We start from the raw sequence: 20,189 nt of genomic DNA, 5'->3' as shown, positions 1-20,189 counted from the left end.
TTTGTAAGACTTCGGTGCTCACTGGACTCGTGAAATGTATCGTCTCTTCTGATGGTAACCTTACTTTTTTAAGTTCTACATTTGGAAAGTGCTCAATCAATCCACAAACTCCTAATGTTTGGGAACTTTCTATTATGCGTCTGACTCAGACCCCACAGAACTGAAGTCTCTCTATCACTGCGAAATTAAAATACCGCTAATTTTACAGTAATTATGTGATATCTTCAAATAGATAAAAGATAATTGAAATATGGAACAAGAGCGCCCTAGACAATATTATTTTGCGTGAGGTATCGTTATCACGAGTCACCTAGTAGCTTTTCGTTTGCTGTTATTTAGAAACGCGAAAATAAATGCCGATTTTCTAAATGGCTGGAAATCGAAAGCAGATAAATGAGTCGTGATAACGGTATCTCACGCAAAATAATACTGTCTAGGGAGGTCTTGTTCCACTTTTCGATTATCTTTTATGTATGTGAAGATATCACATAATTACTGTAAAATTAGCGGTATTTTAATTTCGCAGTGATAAGGCCTCTTAAATGAGAAGACACTCTAAAAAAAAAAAGGGCAGAATGGAGGTGGACAGCTACATTGTGCGAGGCCAAATACACTCAGATAATGACAAGTTAAAAAATAAAAATCCACGCATATCAAAAGAGCATTCTGCGCAATTCTTCTATGGTTAAGGGCGTGTGTAGACAATCTTCTTGCATAATCTAATAACAAAAAAGTGCTTAGGTAATGATTGCTTGTCATTTACAGCATTGACACCTCCTCTCAAAGTGCTTCAATGACACACTTGTTCATTCCGTGATTCTTAAAAGTTATGCATGCACACCGACGCCGTTCGAATATATCAATCTAACCATTTTATGGCAGTGAAAGTATGGATCAGTAAAATAACGTTTTCACAATATAATCAGCGAAATTAAGTTATTATTATCAAGTGACATTATTACGTAATAGAACGAAGAAGACGAAATATTTTACACCTAAAAGAAAGTACTACTTTCAATGGATTTTATAACTTGAGTAATAAAGAAAAAACATAGAGTAATATAAACATTAGTATTGATCTGAGTGCGGCACAATTAGAAATGTGGTAACAGGTATAAAAAGGTAAAGTGTGTTGTAATATCTGGAAATTATAGGTCGCCGCTTAGATCACAGTTTGGGACGAGCTATATGAATTTTAAAATGAGTCCCATATGTGGGTTTCGTCTCTTCGCTGTTCATCATGGTCAGTGCCGTGCTGTGCGGGGGGTGGCGAGGAGGGGCCAGCGAGGCGACGGTCCCGGGCGATGAAGTAAGGGGGCGCAAAATTCGGGAGGAAAAGAAGAAGGAAGAAAAAACGAGAGAGGAAAAATTACTGGGAATATTACTAGTAGGTACTTAAATCCCCTTCCTGCTTTAGGAAGTTGTCCTATAATGTTACTCATGTTAGGAAAATGTACGTGCACATATATAAAATGGAAGGGGAAAAAGTAATAAAAAGTGCTCAAAATCAAGGAAAAGCGGGGTTTATTTTTGAAAATTTTATTACGCTTCGCGCCAAATATGGTGGCGCTTCGCCGCTGATCTGTTGATCTCACTCATATGTATGGGGCCGCCGTCCCGTCGTATACTCTCGCCCCGGGCGCTGATTTTCCATGGCACGGTACTGATCATGGTTCAGCTGTCGACTTTTTCAACCTAAAACAACGTGGAAGCTGAATATATGATGAAAATAAATGTTAGAATGGAAAAAAAAAAAGAGAGAGAGAGAGACTGGAAGGAAGCAGTTGGTATCGAATATACACAGAGGTGGATCTAGAAGGTAAAAAATGGGGGTGGCAGCCAGAATCCAGACTTTGATAGGTATATCCTGAGTTTACAGTTTTTCTTGGGTCCTGCAGAAGTTTCCAACTTAATTATCTCCCAATAGATATTATGGCTAGGTTAGACATTGATATTGTGGACCTCAAGTATTGTTTTTTACATATTGCATAACAGAAAAAGTGCAACTGAAATTATATTTAATGTTTCAAATATTTCCAATAAAGAATAAACGACAACTCTTGACTATAAACTTTCAAAAATATATCAATAACAGCTTCAATTATTTTTGTCACTCAAAAAAAGTAGGGGTCTAGGCCTCCCGGACCCCTGGCTAAATCCGCCACTGAATATAGAAGTAGACATGCCCGTATCCATGGGGGCCGGTTTCCCCCTAAACTTTGGCTGGCTCCCCCAAAAGTTTCATGGTAGGCTTGCAAATGAACTTAATATGGTGATGATGTATATATAATATGATTGGGTTGCCCCCCCCAACTTCTACCGGGCCCCCTAAATTTTTGGGCTACCTACGGGCCTGGAAGTAGAAGGTCGAAGAAAATTGAACATGTGACTAGTTTTCGAATAACATAAAGTGAAAATTATAGTCCCCACCGGCCCTCCTTTTCTCTGGCGGACAGCGCATGTGTCTTTGGTTGGATTGGGTTTTACCGACGATTTCAGCACCGAGGCTTGTAACGATTGCAAAATCGTTACATTTTTGTAATAGTTTCATTATGGAAATTACTTTTTTTGTTTTTTTTTTTAAAAAAATAAGAAGTTTATTGTTTTTGTTTTTGAAGAATTGTTTTGTTATATGCTTTGTTATATTGAAATGAGAATACTTTCATTGAAAAGAGCGTGAAAAAAGCTTTAAAATGATATATATATGTTTATATGTTAGCTTGGTTATTCTTGTAATACGGCAGAGAATCAATTCTTTTTTTTTTTTTTTTTTTTTTTAAATTACACAACCACTTCAGTTAGCGCAGGGGTCTGGAGTGACGTATGTAATGAGTTGGGCGCTGCGCAGTAGCGAGAGTCTTGCTCCTATATATGGCATTCTGATCCGCTGCGCCTCATAACTGTATTGTAGTTTATTGAGCCAACACGGGTTGGACTCAAGAAATAGACATCATTACTTCGCGCCGAAAATTGTTCTTTTTAGAAAACGTGATCGAGAGTTCGTTATAGCTGTGCCTCGTTTAAACTTGTGAAGTGTGTCTTAATTACAACTGTGATTCTAAAACTCAGTGTTAAATTACTAAGAGTTTTAGAAATATAAAATTAAATTGTGTCTAAATAAGTTCTGTAAAGCTAAATAAGTTAAAAGTGAAAAAGTTACTTGTGTTTCTAGTGTGTGAAGTTGTGTTAAAGGAAGACGTATCTTGCAAGTGAATGAAATTAATAAGGTCTAAATTTCCTCTTAATAATACTTCCGTAGTCAAAACCTTTTAAAAGCTAAAAACTACGTTAAATTCCTAACGCTGCTTTGTGAGAGACGGAACACGTGTATTACGTCATCGAGTCTAGTGCGTTTCTTGCTTTCGTTGTACCACAGAAGGTCGAGTAAGAAATTTAACTGGGTAACTTTAAATGGGGGAAGAAAAATAAAACGTTAAATCAAGTATTAAAATTCCACTTTTAAATTGCATACTCGCGTGGTAACTAATATAAGAAGGATTTCCATAACTTCTTTTCATTCATTACTAAACTTTGTCGGTAATTAATGGTAATTAAAATTACTAATTACTTTTAATTTCGTTCTATTTAATTTTAAAATCTAAAACAGTCTCTAATAACGTGTTTAAAATTTTTGAAGAACTAAAGTAAAATATAAATTGGTATTTCCTGCTTTGGAAATAGGTTAACTAATTTACAGTGCTGTTAATGAAAACGTCACTAGTTACCTAGTTCAGTAATTAATTGCTGTTAAATGCATATACTTCTATTTTAGCTCTCTTGGATATCTCGGCTAGGTTTCAAACGTAAAATTGAAGTAAAACGAATAATTTTGATTAAATCTAGAACATGCTTTCCGACCGAATAAATTTTTTGCTTAATTTTTAAATGCTTGAAATATTCGCGTGCACTGTACTGTATGGAATTGTATTGTAAGGAACAGTCTCTAAACCCAAGAGGATCTGGAGTTGAGAAATGGTAACTACCTCTGCTATACTGTCACTATTATTTCCTGCTGTATTACGGTAAGTGTGAAGTAGTAATGCTAGTTAAAGGTATTGTAGTTAGTTAAATAGTTTTATAGTAGTAAAAGCACTGCGTACATTCCTTAACTAAGAATTACTGAGAGAATTAAAGAGATAAATAGTTCAAAGGTTAATTTTTAATAAATATACGAGGCTACTTCGAAAGTCACGATACCTTTTTGTTAAAGTTAGATTAAATTGATTGACGTGGTTGTTATCTTGCTGTTTATGAATTATAAAATTCAATTTAGCGTTTAATATTTAATGAATTGAGAGTTTTGATTGTGTTATCCTCATTCAAAATCTATTTATTGTAGGGATGGCCAATTCCGGAATTTTTACTTTCCGGAATCCGGAAAGTAAAATCGGAAAATTCCGGATTTCGGAAAAATTCCGGAATTCGGAAAAATTCCGGATTTCGGAAAAATTCCGGAATTCGGAAAAAATCCGTATTTCGGAAAAATTCCGGAATTCGGAAAAAATCCGGAATTCGGAAAAATTCCGGAATTCGGAAAAATTCCGGAATTCGGAAAAATTCCGGAATTCAGAAAAAATCCGGATTTCGGAAAAAATCCGGAATTCGGAAAAAATCCGTATTTCGGAAAAATTCCGGAATTCGGAAAAATTCCGGATTTCGGAAAAAATCCGGATTTCGGAAAAATTCCGGAATTCGGAAAAATTATTTTTTCTTTTTGTAATCCTAAGAATTTTGTTCAAATGCAAACGAACAAATTTCCTTTTTGTAATCCTAAGAATGTATGATGCAAGTTAAGCTGAAACTTATATCTTAAAGTATACACTACTCAATCTTCCCATGGTTAATGAGATGTAGTCCAAAAGTACGATGTACTCCTAATATTTAATTTTTGTTTTACTGTGATATTGTCCAGAGGTAAGACATATATTACACTGAGATAAACAACTTGACATAATGAAGATGTTATCATACGTAGTTTTCCAGAAAATCGTGAGAAACGATTTTTTATGAAGTTAAAATATGCGTCGCTTGTTGCCAGTGTAATGCAATTGATAACTTTTATGCTGGAATAGTCTTCTTATTATTATTATTATTATTATTATTATTATTATTATTATTATTATTATTATTATTATTATTATTATTATTAATCGTTTATGTACTGTAAAAGAAAAATATGAACCGTTAAGTAGTATATTTTATCTTGTTTTTTGATATCTTCTAACAGTAATAACAAATTGCTTGTAAATACGCAATGATTATCAAGGACAATGGCATATTAATGTAAGGACTACTCTGCAGACTAGCAATAAACAATAAACAATAACATAAACAATAGTCCCAAAAAAAAAGTAACTAACTTGGGCACGTCAGAATATTCGCGAGAATATAGGGACGCATTGAGACTAGCAAAAAACGTGGTGTTATTATTACTCAAAGGGCCGTACGATGGAGGCTTTAACGTTAATGTTAATGGCACCAATGAGCACTTACTTGCTCTAATGGTTAACCTCACTTTTGAGATGATTCTTAGAAGTGGGCGTGTTGGCATGCAGTTGGAGTACTAACGATTTGCGTCACTATCGAACACTAACTTAGCACTAGCGACGTTTAAAGTCGAAATTAGAGTCTGACATAAGTGGCTTGTCAACTTCACGGACATTATATTTTCCTTGAATGCGAGAATTTTGCGCCCTACCACAAAAATAGGAAAAAATGCACTCGCAATATATTTGCACTGGAATGTTTGCGCCCTACCCCAAAAAGAGGGGAAAATGCGCCGGCTATATATTTGCACTGGGATGTTAGCGCCCTACAATTCAACTTATTATTGTATTGTGTAAAGTAACTTCCACTCGCACTTGAACTAGGCTTGCCTCTCATCGTCTCAGTGAGTTACTCCATCCGTTATAATATTCCGAACAAATGAAAAAAAAAATACAATTTTAGTTCACTAAAGGGCAATCCATACAAATACAATTTTTCATTATACTACAAAATTTACAATAAACGTATAAATGACTGATATATAATTATTTATTAATATAATCAAAGAGTATAATTTAATCTACAAAAGGCTGTTTGGCTCTACCCAGATATCTCTGTTCACAATCCTTGAGAGTTGTTTGGCTTTTCAGGACACAAAATATAGAAAAGAAAATGTAAAGTGAATGTAAAATCAGTTCAGTAATATTATCAAGAAAACTATGTACAGTGTGTTTACTTGCTGGAATTACACTTCAAACACACAATTGCGTTCAGTCGTTCTTTCAGGAAAAATGTTCCGGGGGGCACATTTAGTATTCCGGAGGGGGGTCACTGCTGGTACTATTCTATTTATTATTATATTATAGACGTATTATTTTGGTCTCCTCCGAGGGGGCACTCTGAGAGCTCTGGGGAGGCCAGTGTTCCCCCAAAATCATCTCTGGAAGAAGCAGTGATTGCGTTGATCCGTTGTGTTCTTTTGGCTTATATTGAAGTTTATTCTCCCCTTATATAGCCACAATGAAAATAAATCACAAATGGCATGGTTGTGGGGGGAGGATTGTTTATGCTGTAATGTCAGCCCCTCCGAGGAAATGCGTAAGCTCCAATAGGTTCTTTTATTTCGCAGGTCTCAAACTTCCCGGTGGAGGTACATCGCAGGCGCAATTTTCCCTGTTCTTGAGGTAGGGCGCAAATTTCCCAGACGCAAAATTCTCGACACCGTTCGAATGACCTCGGAAGACTATATCTTTTTCAATACTTTTTTATAATTTTTTACTCGAGATTTCTTCATAGCTTCTTATTAAAATACTTACTAATATATCCTCATTTTATTGTCCTAACCAATCAATATGGGTATGGTGTCAGTAAAATATTTAGATTGATCGAGCCTCTGGTGTGTAACCACAGTATCATGCCCCCATTAGAAATCTTGGCTAAACGAATCAATATATGTTGCCAATAAAATAGTTTAGAATGATTGAGCCCCTGGTAAATAACCATAGTATTTCGTGACAGACCCCCCCCCTTCCTATTACCATATTCTAGCTACGTGCCTGACTCAGCTAAATCTCTACATTCTTTACCAAGCACACATTTTCTAAAGCGGAAAATGCTCTCTAAATACCTAAGCTCATTATTTTCAGCAGATGCACAAACTGGGTAACATGCTATCTACATGAATGTTATATATGTCGATTACTGGAAACCGCTTCTCGCTATCTATTACCATATTTACTATATAATGATTAACGTTAAAACCGGAAATGGTTGATTTGTACCGTTTCCGGTTTGAATATTACATTCATCAGGGAACTCGATTCTTAACTATTGACTCTGTACATCATGGCCAAAATTGATTGGTAATCCATCAGATAGTTCTTGAGACTGTTTGTTTCACTGACGGACAGAATGAATATATGGCTATAGAGTTTTGATAAACTAAATTCGTTAATGAGTGATGATGGAACAAATATAAGAAAGGGAACCAAGAGTACCACCGGGAAAATTTTCGAACACAAAATTAGCCATCGAAAACCCACATGTCCTGGGTTAGAATACCATAGATGAAAACTCTACCACTGAGTCATCAATCACCCGCTTATTAGTTTTGTTAACTATTATATTAATATAAATTAATGAATGCCTGCTTATGTTAATTATTGAACAATTACATTGTATACTTCGTAAAGTCAATTTGTATTTACTGTACATACAGTGAGCGCAGAAAGTGTTCGTACACCTATGCTATTGAAACGAGAATGCCTGCGAAAAAGAAACAGAAAATTTAAGAAGTGTAATAACACACACAATATGAATAATGAAAACTAAGCTTTATGAATATATCAATAAAGAACCACAAAGACAAGTTTAATGGTCAGAAAGTAAATAAATTCCGTAGAAAATATATAGAGTAGACGCAAAAAGTGATCGTACACCTGACGTACGAATACGAAACAAAGACAACTGGGGTTCACTAGTATTCACCTGAGTATACACCTCTGTATAGCATGACGAGTAACAGAATGAGTTTAGTTGTGAATAGGAGTGAAAAAACTGCACGGTGGGCTGTCGAAATGGGAAGCAACCGAACAGAAACAAATGAGGAGACAAGAAAAGTAATTATTAAAGTGCATAAGAAGGGTAAGTCTTTGAGAAAGATAGCAAACCTCAGGGGCAGATCCAGAGGGGGGCGATCGGGGCCATCGCCCCCCCCCACATGAGGAAACTTTCTTATTTTATATATAAATAAACCCATCCATAACAAGTTTGGAGCTCTTAAAAGTAGCAGTATTACTGCCGACCGCCCCTTCCCCAGAAGTCCGTCCTGGATCCGCCCCTGTATAGAGTAGCCACAATCGAGTATTTTCCGCTGTATGTTTGGAGTCGTTGTCTTGCTGAACAATAAATTGTTTTCAAGAACCATCTTCTGCCCACTAGTATGGAGATATTCCTTTAATATGTTAATATACACTTTGTAGATCATCACTCCATCGATAAGGTGGAGACGACCCACTCCTGAGGCACTCATACAACCCCAGACGAGCACGGACCCTCCTCCGTGTCTTACTTTAGAGACGAGATTTTGAGGATTCATCTCTGTATTCACCTTGCGCCATACCATACGCCTCCCATTGGACTCGATAAAATTAAATTTATTTTCGTCCGAAAATATGACCCTATTCCAGAAAGAAGCCTGATCCCTTATCTTTATACTCTTTTTCAAACTTTAGTCTCTTTATACGATTTGTCTTGTTCACCCAGAACATTTTCCTGGCTATCCGACCATGATACCCTGCAAATATTCCGCACTGTACTGGCTGATACTTTAACACCGCGTGTTTCCAGATCCGTTGCCAATTGCACAGCACTACTTTTTGGAACCTTTTTTCTTTCCCTAATAATGTAACGTTTAACTTGTTCACTCAACACTCTTGGTCTTCGAGTTCTTTTTTTATTATTTTTTTTATGGTTTCGCACAGTGATAGAAACATTATACATCGCAATTATTGTTTGTACTGTTGAACAAGGCCTGTCTGCAAGGTTTGCCAGGGGCGGATCCAGGACGGACTTCTGGGGGGGGGCGGTCGGCGGTAATACTGCTACTTTTAAGAGCTCCAAACTTGTTATGGATGGGTTTATTTATGTATAAAATAAGAGTTTCCTCTTGTGGGGGGGCGATTGCCCCCTCTGGACCCGCCCCTGACTCTATAATACCTTGAAACAGCTTCGCACACCTCCCCAATCCCCAGACATGAACCCCATAGAACATCTATGATCTGTTCTGGAGACAAGAATCAGAAGGCACAGCTTGTCTACTAAAGAAGGCCTAAGAAAAGCTATTCAAGAAGAATGGGACATAATCAGTCCCGAAGCTACAGAACTACGAACTACTACAGGTGAAATCAATGCCACGAAGATTACAGACAATCATTAACGCACAGGGTAATCCCACAAAATATTAAATAACGTAATATACTTTATAAGCATTAATTCAAGCATAAGTGTACGGTGACTTTTTGCGTTTACAAAAAAGGAATTCTCTCTTTTCTTCTGAACAAAACAGTGATTGTGTTTGTTTGGCCTTTCTCTTGTATATAGAAATAAAATGTATGAATGTGTAGTCTTAATTCTGGTTATATATATATTTTTCCACCTCCCGTTCTCATGCTAGCTGTTTTCAATATAAACTATGCACGGTGTACGAACACTTTCTGCGCTCACTGTAGGTATGTTGACAATAAGCGAATGTTATTAGAATATTTGTTGAGATTTATTTTCCTTCACTGCCTTTCGCCTGATTAAAAAGTAGTTTGCAGTGCTTTGGAGCAGCTGCAGGTGGGAACGCGATAATGTTTGAGACATACCGGCGACTTTTTTGTGTGTGAAAATAAGATCTTTCTCATAAAGTAGTAAATAACTGCAGTAGCAATTGTCTACGTAAATGATAAAGACATATCCAACTACAAGAAATTAATACAGTATATATAGCCTATTCATTATTGTGTTTCTCTTTTAACAACTACTAGCTAAGGATGGCCAATTCCAGAATTTTTACTTTCCGGAATCCGGAAAGTAAAATCGGAAAAATTCCGGATCTCGGAAAAATTCCGGATTTTTTCTGAATTCCGGAATTTTTCCGAAATCCGGAATTTTTCCGAATTCCGGAATTTTTCTAAATTCCGGATTTTTTCCGAATGTCGGAATTTTTCCGAAATCCGGAATTTTTCCGAATGTCGGAATTTTTCCGAAATCCGGAATTTTTCCGAAATCCGGAATTTTTCCGAATTCCGGAATTTTTCCGAAATCCGGAATTTTTCTGAATTCCGGAATTTTTCCGAATTCCGGAATTTTTCTAAATTCCGGATTTTTTCCGAATGTCGGAATTTTTCCGAATTCCGGAAAGTAAATTTTCCGATTCCGGAAAACAAAATTTCCGGAATCCGGATTCCGGAAAATTTTGGCCATCCCTAATTTATTGTAAATGATCTCTGCCTTGCAAAAAGTAACTGTAGTTGTTAGAGTAAAGGTTTTTCCATTAAAATTTTGAACACCTCCTTCGAAATTAAGAACCTAATAAGAATTTGTTTAATTGTTATAACTACTCTGAAGGAATCTGAATTGCATTAAATATTTTAAATTAACACTTCTGGAATTTCATTAAATAAAATCTGTAATTCTAATCACCCACCTTCACTCAGTTTAGGGAGTAAGATTGTGTGCTGGTGTGAATGGTACCTAGTTGTTATTTACTTGCTATAATAATATCTTTTTTACAGGATTTGTCCAATCAGGTGTGGTTAAGTCACTCGGGGTCACATTTAGTTTCCTTTTTAACTATTTCAGCTAATAGATGCAGGAAACATTCTGACCGCGATACCGAGAATTGTGACAAAAAAGATAAACTACAATACAGTTATACATTTTGGTTTCGGTGATTCAAAACTTAGCCTGTAGATTAAGTCTATTGTAAGGTCACCGACCATTGTAAATAGAATTACAGTAACTGTGATTATTTTCATGATTGATGTTAAATTCCGGATTTACGAAGTTAAGGATTTAAAAGTTAAGGTGTGTAGGATCTTTCATTGTGGGAGTCATTTCCGTAATTTTGATTGGGGGATAGGATTTTTAGGTCCTAAATTAATATTAATCTCCGCGTTTGCTTTTTTGAAGTCATTGTTGGTTAAACACAGTTCAGTTGATGATTGCATTTATATTTTTGCTAAAAATTTGGTTTGCTTATATAGAGTTTGAAAATTAAGAGAAATTAGTTGGAATTTATTAAAAATTATCAGAGTTAGATCCTTTGAGAAACAGTTTGAAGTTTCATAGCTCCATTAATAATAAAAACACGAGTGACTTGCAACTACACAAGCTGTCAGCTGTGGATGCTTTCTATTTACAATTGTTGTTCAATAAAGTGAAATTTAATAAAAATTTTGTCAACCTTTATTTGTACTGGCTTGCGTGCTAGAGATTGAATGAATGAGTTTCATTGTAGAAGTAGTTGTAGTGTAGCTAAATTGGAGTATTTATATATTGTCATAATTGAATTTATTTTTGTGTTACTACTTCCTTATTTAATTTGTACTGTGTGTTTAATTTACATTTTGTTTATTTATTGTGGTTTAAACATGGAATTTGACAATCGATCTGTTCTTTCAAATGCTACTTCAGTTAATATTGAAGACCCTATGATAGAAGTAGTTGAAGTTTCTGACATGTCGACTCAGTTTTTACAGGAGAATATTGTAGCGCCACAAAGGTTCGAAAATGATGTTGTTTACCAACTAAGCGATGAATTGAATAAACTGAAAATAGAAAATGGGGGTAAAAGTAAAGGCGCAAACAGGTGCTTTGCAGGATTAGGTGCTTCCAGTAAATTACCGCAAAATTCTGAATCGTTTAATCGAGTTGTCGGTTCTCATCGCTATGCGAATAGAAATTTTACAGTACAACCTAACTTTGTTGATAAATATCTTAGTCATAGAAGCGAACATGTGTCAAGGTTAGAGCCTGGTAGGTCGTTTGAAGTTAGTCATCAAGAACCATTTGTTGAAGGTCATAATTTAGGTAATCCTAATATACCAGTGGCGTTTAGTGGTTTAGGAGTAAATGATCATTGTCACATGCCAGATCAGAATCAACATTTAAATAAGAAGGAAATAAAATTTGATAATTTGAATCAGGAAAGTCAGGGAAATGATAGAAAATTTATTGTTCCGCCTCCTCCCTTGTATTATAAGGGTGCTATCCCTAAGGTAAGAGACGTTAGGTCTCAGATGAAATCTAGTGTGCACAATATTTGTAAAAAAGACTCTGAAAAAGAAACCGAAGTAAAACAAAGGGTACTTAACCAACAAAACTCAGGGAACTTTGAACAACCGCCTCAGTATGTAGATAGTGTGGGAGCTCAAGTGTTTGATGGTATTCATAATACGTATGGACATAGTCACGAATCAGTAAGGTCTCACTATTGTGAACCTCCGAGAGCCTTTATGCCTTTAAACACATACAGTGTTCCTGAGAGACTTCCGGTAGCAACAAACTGTGGGGATAATTGGAAATCTTTTGATCCTTTAATTGATAAGTATGTTTTCAATAAGATTAGTATACTTATTGACACTAAACTGGGTTCTTTGAAAAAGATTGATGGTAATGACAGTTTTCAAGTATTTGAATTGATGTTTATTTTAAACGATCTTGTGTTAAATTACAACTTCCCTTTAAGAATGATTTTGTATGCAGTTTCTGTTAAAACTTCAGGGTTGTTGTATACAGAAATAATGAATAGTCTTACATTAAATAAAACTTGGCCCGAATTAAGGATGACTTTGTTGAATAAATTTATTTCTTTAAATGTTAGGGGATATTTAATAGGAGTTAAAGTATATAGGACCATGAAACCTAGTGAACATGTGATGCAATTTATAGATGACGTGTATAATTCAGCCAAGGTCTTAAATGTAGGGTCAAGCGAGTTTGAAATTTTGGAAATTATCATTCATGGTTTGAATCCTGTGTATAGGTATAAATGTTTTTCAGATAGGATTCCACGAAACCTTACTGAAATGAAAAATATAATTGAGCAATTTGATTTGTACAAAAGATCAAAAAGGGAATACTTAGAAATTAATTCATCTAAAAACAGAAACTTAAAAACTTGTTTTGTTGCAAATGAAGATCAGGAGGTAAGGGTGGCCAGTAGTGGTCCATCAGCTGAGAATGCTTATAAAGGCAATAGATTTAAGCTTAATTGTCCTAATGGAGGGAATAGGTTTAAGGATACCATGAATTATAGATCTAATAATAATTCTAAAAAAGTTTCTGAAAATAATTTTTCAAATAATGTCAATAAGAAAAACTTTGAATCTGAACAGGGTATAACATGTGTAAGTGGTAATAATGTGAGGTTGTACTCAGGTAAGTCAAACCAACTCAGTCCCAACACAGGAAGTCCTGGGAAATCCATAAATGACAAAAAGTGTGTAAATGCTTCTCCTACGTACAGAGTGCCTTCTAGTGGAGATAATTGTTCTGCAACCTTTGTGATTGGGTCCATTAGTGATAAGAGACTTCCTCTTTGTATTGACAGCGGAAGTTCTGTAAATCTAGCATCGTCGTCTCTAATTAATCAAATTAGTCATCTGATTAAGAGGCAACGAATGATTCCGTCGATGAAAATGAACTCTATGATGTGTTCTAATGTGACAGAACCTAGAGAAGTCACTGTGGACTTAAACTTAGGTGGATTCAGATTTGAAGTGGACTTAGTAGTGATAGCTTCATTACCCTGTGATGCGATCTTGGGTACTCCGTTTTTGCGTTCAACTGGTGCCATGCTTGACGTACTTGGAAATAAACTTTATTTTCGAAACCAAAGAAGATACATTCCTCTGAGATCAATGGAGACTTTAAAGAATTTCTTTGAAGTAGATGCCATCAATGGTTCGAGCGGCTTGAAGGATGAGGGTCTGAAGCCTGTTTGTATTTATCTACATGGCTTCCGTCGTCGAAACAACTTCATCCCTTCCGTTCCTTCAGTGGTGTCTGGTGCTAGGGAGATTGGAATCCAGTGTGAACCAGTTCCTAATTTGGACTATCCGGAACCTGAAGATACAATAGTTAACACTTTTCCAACATCAGTTTCTGGTCTTGTGGATCAACTTGGACGTGTTAATGGACTTCGTGATCATACTAGAAAGAACCAAATAGCTAAAATCGTCTTAGCAACTGGTGAAGTGTACGCCGACAAGGATGGAGTGTTAGAACTGGTAGATTCAGGTGAAACCAAGAATACTAACGAATGGAGTGAATCCTTTGAAGAAGAATTTAGTGAAAGATTTAAGAAGTTAAAACAACAACTTGGACTGGAATCTTCGAGTGACATAATAGTTTGTGAGAAACCACCACTTGAAGAAACTGAAATTAACTTGGATAACAAAGAACTTCATGAACCTGAGGATGAATCTCCTATTGGTAGTTCTTCGGAGGATGATAGTGATTATTGGATTGATCCAGATATAGAGTCATTTGTGAGATCTCTCAAACAGGATTTTCCTGATGTTGTGAGTGAGAAGGTGGGCTGCCTCAAAGATTTTAAATGTAAATTGTACCTTCGGGAACAAAAATATTTTAGAGAAAAACCTTTTCCCATACCCAGGGAAAAGAGACAAATTTTTGAGAATGTTATTAAAGAATTAGTTGAACAAGATGTGTTAGTTGAAACTGATCATTCAAATTTTGGTAGCACATGTTTCATTGTGAAAAACCGAGATGGTTCATACCGCTTAGTTGCCAACTTTGTAAAATTAAATAGTATGTTGTCAGATTATGTTTTTCCGACACCTCACATGGAAGAATGTTTAAGTAACTTATCTGGGTGCCCCTATATATCATTGTGTGACCTAAAGAAGGCTTATTTTCAGCTGGAGCTTGATGAAGCGAGTCGAGATTTAACTACGATAGTCACTCCGATTGGAACCTTCCAATATAAGAAGCTCCCAGCTGGAATTAAGGTTGGAAGTAGTGTTTTATCTAAATGTATGAAAGATGTACTTGGTGACCTTGAACTGTATGGTGTTCATGTATACTTTGATGACATTTTAATCGCAAATAGGGATAAGGAGTCACATAAAAAGGCGATTAGAATGGTGTTAAATAGGTTTAGAGAATATGGTTTGACTATATCTCCTGATAAGAGTTTTTTCTTTAAAAAACGGATTAAATACTTAGGTTTTATAGTCGATGGGGAGAATATCACTATGGATCCTAAACGAGTTGAGTCTATTCTTAATCTTCCACCTCCTAAGACCAGAAAGGCTGTGCAGCGATTTTGTGGAGTAGTTAATTTTTATTCAAGGTTTATACCAGGATTTCAAGAAATTATAGGTCCTATATCTGACTTAAGATCTATTAAGAAGAAATTTGAGTGGGGGAAAGTCCAAAATAACGCCTTTTTAGAAATAAAAAGAATTTTCTCAGAAGAGCTTATTCTAAAAACACTTGATCTTTCAAAGAGATTCGTAGTTCACGTCGATGGGTCCTCGCGAGGCTTAGGAGGCGTGATTTCACAGAAAAATGATAAAGGTGACTTAATTCCTGTGGGTTTCTTTTCGAAGAAACTAAGTGAGGCCGACCGGCATAGATCAATCTACGAGATTGAATTTTTAAGTCTAGTTAAAACTATAGTAAGATTCAAACATTTTTTGTTTAATGAGTTTGATTTGTATACTGATAACAAGGCCTTAAGCTGGATAATTAATAACTCTAAAAGACTATTAAAGTACGGCTCACTTATAGAACAACTTTCTCAGTTCTCATTTAAAATCCACCATTTGAAAACGAATGAGAATAAAGTAGCAGATTTCCTTTCTAGGCAGTATGATATGTTTAATTTTGACCATAGTGTTAAAGTCAAAGAAAGTAATGATAAAACATATTTAGTATTGACAAATCTTTGGAAATTACCTTTTCTAAGTGAACCATTGATTGAATTACAACGTAAAGATCCTGAAATAAATGAGTTAATCGTTAAGGTAGAAGGTGGTGAGAATAGTAATGAGTATCAAATCAAACATGGGTTTTTGTTAAAAAAGACTAGGGCAAAGAACAATGAGTGGAAAATCGTTGTTCCAAAAGATCTTAGAAGAAGTCTGGTCGAATACTACCATTTAGAATATCTTACAGGTGGTCATTCTGGAATATATAAAACCTTACGTAAAATTATGAAGAGATTTACATTTGATGGTTTAGTAGAGTACGTAAAGGAATTTGTTAGGTCTTGTCCAGAATGTCAAAAGGCTAAGCCTTTAAACACTAAGAAATATGGTAGACTAGGGTCTCATGTAACTCGCAGGATAAACTCAAACTGGATGATTGATACTGTAGGGCCTCTACCTTCTTCTGAAGGGTACACTTATCTTCTAATAGCAGTAGATAATTGTTCTAGATATTGTATGCTTGAAAAACTAAGGAGATTATCTTCTAAAATAATTTGTGACAAATTGTATGATTTGTTCTCCCGTTACGGTTTTGTAGAATCAATATCTAGTGATAACGCCTCAGTATTTACATCTGAGTATTTTCAGGGATTTGTGTATAGTTTGGGTATTAAGCATATAAAACTGAGTCCTTACCATCCGGAGGCAAATATTGCTGAAAGGTTCATAAAAACTCTGAAATACTCTTTGAAATCTTACTTTGCTGAAAGACAAAACAAATGGAGTAAGGTTATTCGTGAGCTCCAGCTTAATCTTAATTTATGTGAGCACGAAGGACTAAAGGCTGTACCTTCAGAATTATTTTTTGGTAGGGAGTTAAATAGTCCATTAGAGATCAAATGGAAGGTTATGGATGCTGATCTTAAAGGTTTGAATAATCAAGATCTTTGGAAAAATGCAATGGACAACATGGTAAAATCTTGGGAGAAACGTCGTAAACTATTTGAAGGTAAACGAAAGGATGTAAATTTAGTAGTAGATGATCTTGTATTAGTTAAAAACCACGAAAAATCATCTCTGAAGGATAAAGTAACTAAGAGTTTAACGTATCATTGGATTGGTCCATTCAAAATTGTGAAATTCTTAACTTATAACTCCGTGTTATTAGAAGATGTAAACAATTCTAATAATACTAAGAGAGCTCATGTAAGTGATATTAAAAAATACTTTGTGAGAAGGAATGGAGCAAACACCAACTGAACAGATGAAAATGAGAATCCTACACATGTAGTTATACTAGAAGAAATTAAACATTAGTGATGTAAGGTTAGATTAAGAAAATTTAGATTTAAGTTAGGTTTAGAAGTAGGTTAATGTAGGAACTAAGATGTCATTTAGAATTAGGTTATGATCATAATCGTTTCACGTTCATTTTTTCATGTTCATTAAAACTTTCATTTGTAAATCATGCATTAGGGTAAATTTATATCATTTATGGTGTTAATAATTGAAATGTGTTACATCTGAAATAAAATATTATCTACATGTGAAAGGGAAAATGTCGAAGATCTTTTTCTCATTTTGAAATTAAATCCTTTGTTACTTTACAGGGCTAACATCTAGTTATTGCCTGAATTTAACATTTCTATTTATATTTGTAGATTGCCTTTTGTTTTCCTTACATTGATGTATTTTTATGGAGACATGTTAAGATGGTCAACGCATCCTGTAGAATGGTTTATGGTCTCGAATGGAACCAAAGCTGTAACCTTGGAAGTTTGGAAATCTCTTATCTGGCTGGCTGTTCTTAAACCCAGAAATGGAAAAATGGTCTACATTTGAGTGGAATGTTGCATCAAACTGGAATGGAAATCTACAGAAATGACAAAAATTCCGAATGGACATTTTGAGAAATATAGTTAAAGGAATGATATAAAATGTGAAAATAATGGAAGTTTAAAATGGAATTGTATATTGTATATAAAATTTTTTTTCCTTAAAATTTTATATTTAACAAGGAGGTGGTGTTTGTAACGATTGCAAAATCGTTACATTTTTGTAATAGTTTCATTATGGAAATTACTTTTTTTGTTTTTTTTTTTTAAAAAAATAAGAAGTTTATTGTTTTTGTTTTTGAAGAATTGTTTTGTTATATGCTTTGTTATATTGAAATGAGAATACTTTCATTGAAAAGAGCGTGAAAAAAGCTTTAAAATGATATATATATGTTTATATGTTAGCTTGGTTATTCTTGTAATACGGCAGAGAATCAATTCTTTTTTTTTTTTTTTTAAATTACACAACCACTTCAGTTAGCGCAGGGGTCTGGAGTGACGTATGTAATGAGTTGGGCGCTGCGCAGTAGCGAGAGTCTTGCTCCTATATATGGCATTCTGATCCGCTGCGCCTCATAACTGTATTGTAGTTTATTGAGCCAACACGGGTTGGACTCAAGAAATAGACATCATTACTTCGCGCCGAAAATTGTTCTTTTTAGAAAACGTGATCGAGAGTTCGTTATAGCTGTGCCTCGTTTAAACTTGTGAAGTGTGTCTTAATTACAACTGTGATTCTAAAACTCAGTGTTAAATTACTAAGAGTTTTAGAAATATAAAATTAAATTGTGTCTAAATAAGTTCTGTAAAGCTAAATAAGTTAAAAGTGAAAAAGTTACTTGTGTTTCTAGTGTGTGAAGTTGTGTTAAAGGAAGACGTATCTTGCAAGTGAATGAAATTAATAAGGTCTAAATTTCCTCTTAATAATACTTCCGTAGTCAAAACCTTTTAAAAGCTAAAAACTACGTTAAATTCCTAACGCTGCTTTGTGAGAGACGGAACACGTGTATTACGTCATCGAGTCTAGTGCGTTTCTTGCTTTCGTTGTACCACAGAAGGTCGAGTAAGAAATTTAACTGGGTAACTTTAAATGGGGGAAGAAAAATAAAACGTTAAATCAAGTATTAAAATTCCACTTTTAAATTGCATACTCGCGTGGTAACTAATATAAGAAGGATTTCCATAACTTCTTTTCATTCATTACTAAACTTTGTCGGTAATTAATGGTAATTAAAATTACTAATTACTTTTAATTTCGTTCTATTTAATTTTAAAATCTAAAACAGTCTCTAATAACGTGTTTAAAATTTTTGAAGAACTAAAGTAAAATATAAATTGGTATTTCCTGCTTTGGAAATAGGTTAACTAATTTACAGTGCTGTTAATGAAAACGTCACTAGTTACCTAGTTCAGTAATTAATTGCTGTTAAATGCATATACTTCTATTTTAGCTCTCTTGGATATCTCGGCTAGGTTTCAAACGTAAAATTGAAGTAAAACGAATAATTTTGATTAAATCTAGAACATGCTTTCCGACCGAATAAATTTTTTTGCTTAATTTTTAAATGCTTGAAATATTCGCGTGCACTGTACTGTATGGAATTGTATTGTAAGGAACAGTCTCTAAACCCAAGAGGATCTGGAGTTGAGAAATGGTAACTACCTCTGCTATACTGTCACTATTATTTCCTGCTGTATTACGGTAAGTGTGAAGTAGTAATGCTAGTTAAAGGTATTGTAGTTAGTTAAATAGTTTTATAGTAGTAAAAGCACTGCGTACATTCCTTAACTAAGAATTACTGAGAGAATTAAAGAGATAAATAGTTCAAAGGTTAATTTTTAATAAATATACGAGGCTACTTCGAAAGTCACGATACCTTTTTGTTAAAGTTAGATTAAATTGATTGACGTGGTTGTTATCTTGCTGTTTATGAATTATAAAATTCAATTTAGCGTTTAATATTTAATGAATTGAGAGTTTTGATTGTGTTATCCTCATTCAAAATCTATTTATTGTAAATGATCTCTGCCTTGCAAAAAGTAACTGTAGTTGTTAGAGTAAAGGTTTTTCCATTAAAATTTTGAACACCTCCTTCGAAATTAAGAACCTAATAAGAATTTGTTTAATTGTTATAACTACTCTGAAGGAATCTGAATTGCATTAAATATTTTAAATTAACACTTCTGGAATTTCATTAAATAAAATCTGTAATTCTAATCACCCACCTTCACTCAGTTTAGGGAGTAAGATTGTGTGCTGGTGTGAATGGTACCTAGTTGTTATTTACTTGCTATAATAATATCTTTTTTACAGGATTTGTCCAATCAGGTGTGGTTAAGTCACTCGGGGTCACATTTAGTTTCCTTTTTAACTATTTCAGCTAATAGATGCAGGAAACATTCTGACCGCGATACCGAGAAT

The 20,189-nt window shown here is 34.6% G+C and overlaps 1 protein-coding gene and 1 long non-coding RNA gene across 5 annotated transcripts in view; one reads left to right on the top strand and one right to left on the bottom strand.

Moving 5' to 3' along the window:
• LOC145672053 (rho guanine nucleotide exchange factor 10) overlaps window positions 1–20,189 on the bottom strand; it is a 423,449-nt gene that overhangs the window by 64,083 nt on the left and 339,177 nt on the right. The gene's annotated exons all lie outside the window — the stretch shown is intronic.
• On the top strand, window positions 2,685–20,189 carry LOC145672054 (uncharacterized). The gene is made up of 2 exons (XR_014128611.1): window positions 2,685–4,022; window positions 17,594–20,189. It is a non-coding gene; the product is annotated as an uncharacterized LOC145672054 (long non-coding RNA).

Source organism: Thermobia domestica, chromosome 15, assembly GCF_964235325.1.
Source record: "Thermobia domestica chromosome 15, izTheDome1.hap1.1, whole genome shotgun sequence".
Classification (NCBI taxonomy): Eukaryota; Metazoa; Arthropoda; class Insecta; order Zygentoma; family Lepismatidae; genus Thermobia; species Thermobia domestica.
Note: the sequence above shows the minus strand (reverse complement) of the source record. Positions and strands in the feature narration are given on the sequence as shown.